Raw genomic sequence first — 9,234 nt, forward strand, 5'->3', positions numbered from 1 at the left:
GCTGGTCAGGCCACAGCTGGAGTACTGTGTCCAGTTCTGTGCGCTCCACTTCAGGAGGGATGTGGACAACATTGAGAGGGTCCAGAGGAGGGCCACCCGCATGATCCAGGGACTACAGGGCAGACCCTACATTGAGAGACTGTGGGACCTAAACCTGTTCAGCCTTCACAAGAGAAGGCTGAGGGGGGACCTGGTAACTCTATAAACTCTCTAGGGGGGACCAGAAGGGTTTAGGGGAGACACCGTTTCCCCTAGCGCCCCCTGGCATGACAAGGAGCAATGGACACAAGTTATTAGAGAGTAGATTTAGATTAGACATCCACAAGAACTACTTCACAGTTAGGGCGGCTAGGAGCTGGAACCAACTTCCTAGGGAAGTGGCTGGCTCCTACCCTGGGGATCTTTAAGAAGAGGCTTGATGACTACCTGGCTGGACTCATATGAGTCCAGTCTTTTCTCCCGCCCAGGCCGGGATTCGGACTTGAAGATCTACAAGGTCCCTTCCGACCCTACTTCTATGATTCTATGAACCTTTCAGGGAAAAAGAAAGAAATGGCATCAGACTGCTAATTAGCTGCTTTAAGTTTCTTTATTTAAGGCTGCAGGACTTATTACAGTAGATATTACATATATATTCTCTTCAAATAGAAATATGATTTATTCTCCTTGCATTCAATACAGACTAATTCAGATCCACATCCTGCAAGAATCCAGTATTTCATTCTTTCAAGCATTATGAGTTAGTAGCAGAACTAGAGATGGGTGAGGGTCACCAGCCTTAGGTGCCAATTTAGAGGCAGAGTCTACATGCCATCTGCAGCAATATCAACCTGCATACCATAAAACTCTCTGACACCCCTTTCTCCCTCCTCCATTCTTCAGCACTCCAGAACCCATCCTCTCTCAGGAACCTCTGCTTCTTCCCAAGGCACCAAAATTCCTAGTTATCTAGTTACGCCTCTGTCACAAGCAGAGATGATCCTAGCAGGGTGCGGGGCCCAGGGCAAATCAGCCTGTGCAGGGCCCTGACATGAAGAAGCTGGCAATTGTGGTGAGGTGCAGGAGGGGTGGGGAGTGGCCGGACATGAAGCTGGCAGCAGCACAGAGTCACCAGCACTATGTGGGCCCTACAAGAGGGGCCCCCCAGCAAAGTGTGGGGCCCAGGGCAGTCACCCCAATTTGACACCCAGGATAGCCCTGGTTATGAGTGTTGTGTATTCTTTGGGGATGATAATTGAGCTTGAGCCCTGATAAACGGGATGGATTGGAGATGCTAAAGGATATACATATTCAAGGAGCCTAATTTTCAGAGGTTTCTGGAAACTGGTCCTCTTTAAAGTATACCAACTTGGGTATTCAATTACCTAATCATATTGGAAAATGTTGACTTTGTATGGGGCCACTGGAGGTGAGCTCTGCTGGAGCATTAGTGTTTGGCTACTTCTCAGGTAATGGGTTTGAATCTCTGGTGCTTGAAGCCAACTCAGGAGTTTTCAGAAGGACAATATGGATGAAATAAGTGTGGAATCAGTGTTTGGGATTGTTCAGGAGGGCACTGAGATGAAGCCATGGGGTATATCAGCAGTTCAGCAGGGACTTGGGATGGAGACCTTCATTTCACAGATTACTTAGGGTAATACTGCCCTTGGAAAATATGGGCCCATAATTTTCTTCTAGTGCAATTCTAGCAGTGGTATTAATGGCAGAAACTATAGTGTGGACAAAGTGTGGACACAATTTTGGGTGTTGTCAGATGTCTGTGTCTGGCTCTCATTATTCCATCTGTTGTCCCTAGCTCTTGTGGAACTGCACCAGCTGAGAATTGCACACCTTGTATTCTTTCCTCCCTTTGTGTCAAGAAAGGCTCTGCATGAAATCAGGCCTGGAGTGAAGGGCTTGTTCTTTACAGTCTGTAACTTATATGTTTGCTTATGCTTCTCAAAGCAAGCATATATAACATACTACCAGATCAGAAAGGCAATACTTTACACCTGTTTTGCTCAAGTATAGATGGCTAATGAAATGCAAGGAAATTAAGAATCTGGCTCCTAGTGCCACTACAGGCTGAGGCCCTGGTGACTGGAAGTTGTTGGCAAGTGCACCAGGCTGGTTGGGGAACAAAACTGGAAAACTGCAGTGTGGTACTGTGATAGCTGAAAGGCATGAGCTAATGTTACTTCCCCTTTGGTTTAGCACTTGGACATGTGGATTTATGACTCTTGAGGAATGGGGAGTGGTCAAATTGGCTATAATTGGACTGTGTGTGTAAATGTGAAGCACTTTTTAATGTGGCTGCTTTGCCAGTGAGCACATTTTTTCTTTGGCGGTTACTCTTCCTAGACCATCTGGATTCATTTTGCATGTGAAGTGTCTTGGCTTCTTGTGAGTGTATCTCACCTCTGTGCGGCATGCCTGCAGAAGGTTATGTTTCACGTCTTAAATCCTGCACAATGTTTTGAACCAAGATTCATATGGTGCTTGCTGTATGAAAGTGTCACAGAGATGAGTGCCAGTAAAATACTTCAGCTTTCCAGTACCCAGCCACCTGATATGTGGAGGAAGGGGAATTAACTAGTTCATGTCGACAAGGAGCTGTAGCCAAGTATTCAGCCCTAGGAGGGGGGGCATGGTGGACATGACCTGAGTGCTAGGTAATGTAGATAAAAAGGCAAAGATATGGTTCAAAAGTTGGGAGAGGAGAGCAGAGAGGTCACTTCTGGTAGAAGAAGGGGAGGAAGATGAAAAGCCATGGAATGAGGGGAGGCTTGAGTTTTTCAGGAGGAGATTTGTTACAGACATCATTTTCTGATGTTGGTTCTGAGGCTGGATAAAGGAGATCAGCTTGAGATACCTTGGGCCTGAGTTTCCTGAATGTGCCGAGCCCAGTGTAATGATAGCCGCAACAGTGCCCAAGGTCTCTGAGAATTGGGCTTGTCCCCAGAGGCCACTTTGTGGGGGAAAAAACCCAAAAAACATCTGGATTAAAGAAACAGGGCCTGTGACGATTTCAGACTGAGGTTGTCAAAGCTGCTGAACGGATCTGAATTCCCATAAAAATGAGTAGGAAGTAGGTCTCCAAATCCATCAGATGGCTTAGAAAGGCTTTACCTTAATGTACATTCTAGTGAATTTTAAGGTAAAGGGGTATTACCCCTGCTTTTCTTCTTTTTTTACCCATAAGGAAAAATTTCTGGAGTGGTCAAATGCTTTGTTTGTGATGCTGAGCATGTGGGGATGGATTCAGGTGGAATTTACAACTCTAGGTGTTTACTGCTTTCCCCACCGACTTCCCTGTATAGGGTCAGTGAATACCTCCAAGTGGATGCCACAGTAGATAACATCCTGAATAGGATGGGCGTATCTGAAGCTGGCAAGTAGGATGATGGGGGTATATGTGAAATCCCACTACCAGCCTCTGGGCTACAGGGAAGTCCTGTCCCCAAGTAAAAACTCCCAGCCCTGAGCAATCTCTGACTTTTTTGCTCCAAAACCAAAGGGAAGGCACACTTTCTTTCTGTGCCGGGGGAGCCAGCACCTTACTTTCTAGAATTGTTTAGTAGTTAAAGTACTCACCCAGGATGCTGGTGAGGTAGGGTAAAATACCTCTTTCTGAAGGGACACAAACCCATCTTTCTCCTCCCAGGAGAGGGCCTTGGGTTCCTGTTCCAAGGCCTATTTGTGTTTCCTCCAATGAGTCTTTAATGTGAAATACAGAAGCAATCCAGGTAGCAGGGACTGAAAGCCAGGTCCTGTCCCCCACCCCAGTCTCCCAGGAAAGCACCCTAACTACCAGGCTACAGTTATGCTCATTTTTCTTTTCTTTTTCTGGGCTAATGAATCTTCAGTTCTTCTCTGCGTATTGGAATAGATGGAGAATGGCTCCTCTTGGTTCTTCCCCCTCCCTGCATGAATAACCTGTAACTTGCTGGCAGGGGCAGGTTCAGAGGGGGTGCAGTGGCATGGTTTCACCTCTCCCCTCCCCCGCTTTTGGACCACATTGTGGTGGCAGCATCTGGAGAATTTTTTAAGTCCTTGAAGCATGTAAGAATTTCCCGCTTCACCTCTGCTCTGTGCTCAATGGCATGTCCCCCTCCCCCATATTCCCCACTTTCCTTGTCCAGCACTGCTACTGCTCCCACCAGATCTGGGGTCAGGGGAAACACCACAGTCACTCCCGCCCTGCTCTAGCTGGCCTGCATGGGGAGCCAGGTTCAACCCGGGATGGTGGTGGCAGCAGGTGGGTTCTTCCTCCCTGCCCATTCACTCTCACTAGGTGTTTTCCCAGCAAGCCCAGGACCTGCCTGCTGCTGTCCCCAGCCTAGCCCAGCTCCCCATACAGCCCAGCTGGAGCAAGGCAGGAGTGGCTCTGGAGTTCCCTCGCACCCTAGGTCAGACAGGGGTAGAAGCAGCGGCAGGAGGGGGCGGGGATAGGATGTGCTGCTGAGAACAGAGGAGAAGGAGGTGGGATGAGGGGGTGGGGGATGCAAAGAGGATTTTTCTGATTTGAGGACCTACATCCCCAGCTGCTGCTCCTGGGAGGAGTTGCCACCACCCCTGAAACACCAGCTGCTTCTACACCCCCTTTGCAAAGCCCTAGGTGGGGAGGTAGAAGTTATAGTTTTGAACCCTCTCAGGCAGAACTTAACCTATGTCTCCCACACTGTATGTGAGTGTGTTTTCCTGTAGAAAGGGGAAACCATCCCCTCTTCAGGCTTTTGTGTGATCGTGCTGTCAGAGCGTTTTATGGAGAGCCTGATTTTGTGGGTGTGATAAATACGCTCAGAACATACCTATAGGATCATGTTCTGAAGGGCCATAGGGGGATCACCTGCTTTGTGGGTCTCAGCGGGGCTCAGTGTGAGAAAAGTACCAAGCTGCTCACTATGGACAAGGTGGAGGAGGCATTTCTGGGCATGCCAGAACTTTAACAGAGCTAACAGCATACTGAGATGCATTAGCCAGTGTGTTACAAGTAGGGGTAAGGAAGTGATTACTTCCTCTCTACTTGGCGCTGGTGAGACCCCAGCTGGAGTACTGTGTCCAGTTCTGGGCTCTGCACTTCAAAAAAGATATGGAGAATCTTGAAAGAGTCCAGAGAAGGGCCACAAGAATAATTAAGGGCCTGGAGGACAAACTTTATGAGGAAAGACAGAGGGATCTGGGACTATTCAGCCTGGGGAAGAGAAGACTGAAGGGGGATTTAGTGGCCATCTATAAGTATGTCAAGGGTGAATATCGGGAGCTGGGAAAAAGACTGTTCACTAGGACGCCCCCGGGGAAGACAAGAAGCAATGGCCATAAACTGTTAGAGACTGTTTTCAGGTTGGATGTAAGAAACAGATTACTTATGGTAAGGGTGACCAGAATCTGGACTAGACTTCCCAAGGAGGTGGTGCAGTCCCCAACTTTGGAAGTCTTCAGGAAGAGACTGGACAGACACCTTGCTGGGATTGTTTGATCTCAGCAGTATTCTTGCCCAGAGAACGGCAATTGGACTCGATCTTTCAAGGTCCCTTCCAGCCCTTAATTTCTATGATTCTTAGCAGGGCCTGCCCACAATTTGGGGGGTCCCCTGCCCTGAAGAAGCTAGCGGTGGGGGGATGGCAAGCATCTGAAGAAACTGGTGGAATCAACGTTGGGGGGGGGGCGGCGAGCAGCTGGATGTGAAGCTGGTGGAGTGGGGGTGGCAAGCAGCCAGACGCAAGGGGCCCCTTACCTGGGGGGCCCCCTGTGGCCACAGGTTTTTCAGGATAGGATAGGCTGGCCGTGATTCTTAAACATCTGGGGATCTTTTAATGGGAAATAAATCAGGCATCTAGTGGGCTAAGTGTCATTGACAATGCGTAGAGGGTGCACGTGGGTGCATGTACACCCCCTGAGATTGGCTGTGCACACCCTGGAAGCGCCAGCCACGAAACCAGAAGTGCATTTTGGGTTTTGCTGGTGGTTCTGTGCTCGACAATCAGCCACTGGGGGACCCCCTTCCCGGTCTGCGATTGGCTGTGGGGGGACCCTCCCCCTGTTGGCAATCTGGTGCCCCCCACACTCAGGAGGCACCAGTTGCCTGTGCTAAGTGTGTATATGTTAAAGGAGAGGGTGAGAAGGGGTTCAAGGATCATGCACTCAGGGATCTAAATTCTCTCTAAAGTGCTATTTTAAGTGTTTGGGAGCTTTGGTGGACCTATGTTTTTTGGCATCTCTCTGCCTAAGTTCCCCAGCTATAAAACAGGATGATTGCATTTTCCTGTACCACAAGGATATGATGAAGATAAATACATGACAGGGAGTGACTACGGTAATGCAGGCTATAAAAGTCTATGCTTGAAGAAAATCACCTCCGTTTTACCAGAACGGCACACTGCCCTGTCTTACAGACATCTAGTTTATTTAGAGAATTGTCCTCAGCCACTTGGGATTTTCTTTTTTTTGAACACTGGCAGTTTTAGTACACAAGTATGTAGAGACTTGTAGTAAATTGTTTTAGAAACTCTTATTTTCCTAATTCAAATTTCCCGTGAAGCAGCTGGCAGACTTGAATATCTGTGTGTGGTACTGCAATTTTAACAGTTCTCCAGGCTAAGCACTTGCAGCATCTGCTTGCTTTCATATCTGGATTAATTATAAGCTAATTATTCCCTTCTTAACAGTATTAAATGTGAGTTTGGTGCTGTTAGAGGCTACCACACTGAAGACTATCACAGCCCTGGAGGCTGAAGTCGTCTACTTATTCACAGGAAATTTGGACAGCAGAGTCCACGCTTCCTCATCCTGTCCCCTTCAAAGCATCCATAACCTTGAGGAGCTTTAGCGGTAAAATTAGTCTCGGTTTTTCTTGCACAGAACTGGCTGGAGAGGCCCTAACGTCCTTTTATGCTATTTTCAGTATGTAAAGGGGCAGGAACATGTTTCTTGTGAAAGGGCACTCCCTTACTGGAGATGAAGTGCCACATCCAGCATTCAACACAGGTTGTTGCCAGGGGCAATTGGAAGTGGATGGCAGTGTGTGCTGCAATTTAACTCTTCTCTGCTTGTCAGGGTGAAGAGAGAGGAATAGAAGCAGAGCTTAATTTAGACCAGGCTGTATATGGCTCTGAGGCCTGGGGAGGTGGCTTCAAAATAAAGGGGAGCGCAAAGCCACCTTTGTACTTTCTACCCACCCCAGCCATTACTATATCTAATACAGGGATTGAGGCCTCTGTTTGAAACTACACCTGTTCACTAGGAACTGCATGGAACCTTACCGATTCCTGAATAGTTAACCACAAGAATTTAATAAATCATAATAATGATTCAAATACTCATGTGAATGAATCATTCATCATTGCCTTGGAAAAATGAATCATGGTGAAGAGCGATTTTACTATCAGGAAGATAAATATTGGTACTCTGGTCTTTTAAAAAAATCTCTCTTCTTCAGCAGACTAATGCATGTGCTGAATAATTTGTATAATTATGCATAATCTAAATAGGAAGCAAGTTCTCATGAAATGCTTTCTCATTTGATACTGCAAAACCAAAGGGGCGGGGGAAGGACCAAGCAACATCAAAATGGGTTTAATGATCTCTTTTTTAACCTTCTTTTTGACAATAGGACCAAGCAAGGAAACAACAATGAACTGGTCAGAAATTGTTCCAGGCTTTAAGTACTTAAGTATGTCACCAGCTAGTTTGACAAGAAAAGCAGGAGGTATTGGGGAAATATTTCCTTCCTGAATGTGTACTACTTAGGGCTGTTGTGAACTAAGAGTATGGCTGGAAGCCAGAGATGGCATCATGTATTACAATGATAAAAGCCTTGATTATAGTATTTAGTACTGATAGAGTACTTTCAATCAGAGGATTTTGTTGTGCTTTGGAGGGAATGGAAGTGGCATTACGCCTTAGCTCCATTTTACAGATGGAGAAATTGGGCCTGACTCAGGCTAAATAGCTTGCCCCCAAGGAACACAGATGGCAGCTCCTGACAATACAGTAATTGATTTTAGTGCTAGAAAGGACTGCTAAAAGGGCAAAGCCACGTGACCTTCTGTATAACCTGGCATATGGAATTGTCCTTTTGGTGAGGCCAGTTCTGGGACTCCCATCTTGAGAGGCTTGTGTCCATCTGTCCAGTTGCCCTGGAGTAACTTCATATTTTGCTCTTTTAATGCAAAGGCAGCAACTATAAAGTGAAGATCTTAGGAGGCTTTACAGAGATGTGGAATCTCAAGGTTAAATGGAGCCAATGACAAAGACAGGGAGGAAAATAAAAACAGGTGTCCTGAGTACAAATCCTGTACTCTGAGCATGAGGCTCTGCTATCTTATTCCTTGGGGCATTTCATTTCCTGGCTGTTGTTAAAACACTTTCCCTGTGAGGAGGAACCTGCTGCTTGCAGAGCTAGCTCCTGAAATGCACCTGGGTACTGGGCAAAGCTATTGGCAGGGGAGCTGTAACCATTCCTCCTGTATGGCTTTTAGCTTCCCACTTTAGGAGAGAAAGGGTGCAGGTTTGGGTCTGGGGTGGGCAGTGTATGCACTAATCCCTTACCCACAGCCCACAGGCCCTGGTGGGGAGGGTGGGAGCGTTTGGGAGTAAGGTGGAAGCAAGTAGCAGGCTGCTCTGCACATCAAGTGGTGTGTGGCACCAAGATCCTGTGCACAGGGTGTGTGTGTGTGCATATGATCAAGCCCTGTGTGCGTGTGCAGCACCAGGCTTCTTTGTATGTCAAAGTGTGTGTGTGTAGCACCAGGCTCCTCTGCACATGAAGCTGTGTGAGAAAGCAAGCTGTGTGTTTGTGACAGAGATAGCAAGCTCTGTATTTATTTGTGTGCAAGAGAGAAAGCGGGGTGTGTGTGTGTGTGTGAGAGAGAGAGAGAGAGAGAGAGTATGAGAGAGCTGTGTGTGTGTGAAAACGATATTAAGCAAGCTGTGTGTGCGTGTGAGAGAGAGATAGCAAGCTTTGTATTTATTTGTGTGCGAGAAAGCGGTGTGTGTGTGTGAGTACGAGAGCTGTGTGTGTGTGAAAGATATTAAACAAGCTGTGTGTGCGAGACAGAGAGAGAGAGCTCAAGCTCTGTGTGTGTGTGTGTGTGCGCGCGCGCCAGAATGTGAGAGAGAGCGGTGTGTGTGTATGTGAGAGAGAGCTATTAAGCAAGCTCGGGGTGGGGGGTGGGGAGGTGAGAGAGGGATCAAGCTGTGCGCGCCGCCCCGTTCCTCCGTCCACCCCGGCAGGTGTGTACGTGAGCGCGCCCG

The 9,234-nt window shown here is 47.5% G+C and overlaps 1 protein-coding gene across 1 annotated transcript in view; it reads left to right on the top strand.

Moving 5' to 3' along the window:
* Positions 1–9,234, top strand: part of LOC109315903 (potassium voltage-gated channel subfamily A member 6-like) — a 34,439-nt gene that overhangs the window by 22,123 nt on the left and 3,082 nt on the right. The window lies entirely within an intron of this gene.

This window comes from Crocodylus porosus, unplaced genomic scaffold (assembly GCF_001723895.1).
Source record: "Crocodylus porosus isolate Cpor-Errol unplaced genomic scaffold, CroPor_comp1, whole genome shotgun sequence".
Taxonomy (NCBI): domain Eukaryota; kingdom Metazoa; phylum Chordata; order Crocodylia; family Crocodylidae; genus Crocodylus; species Crocodylus porosus.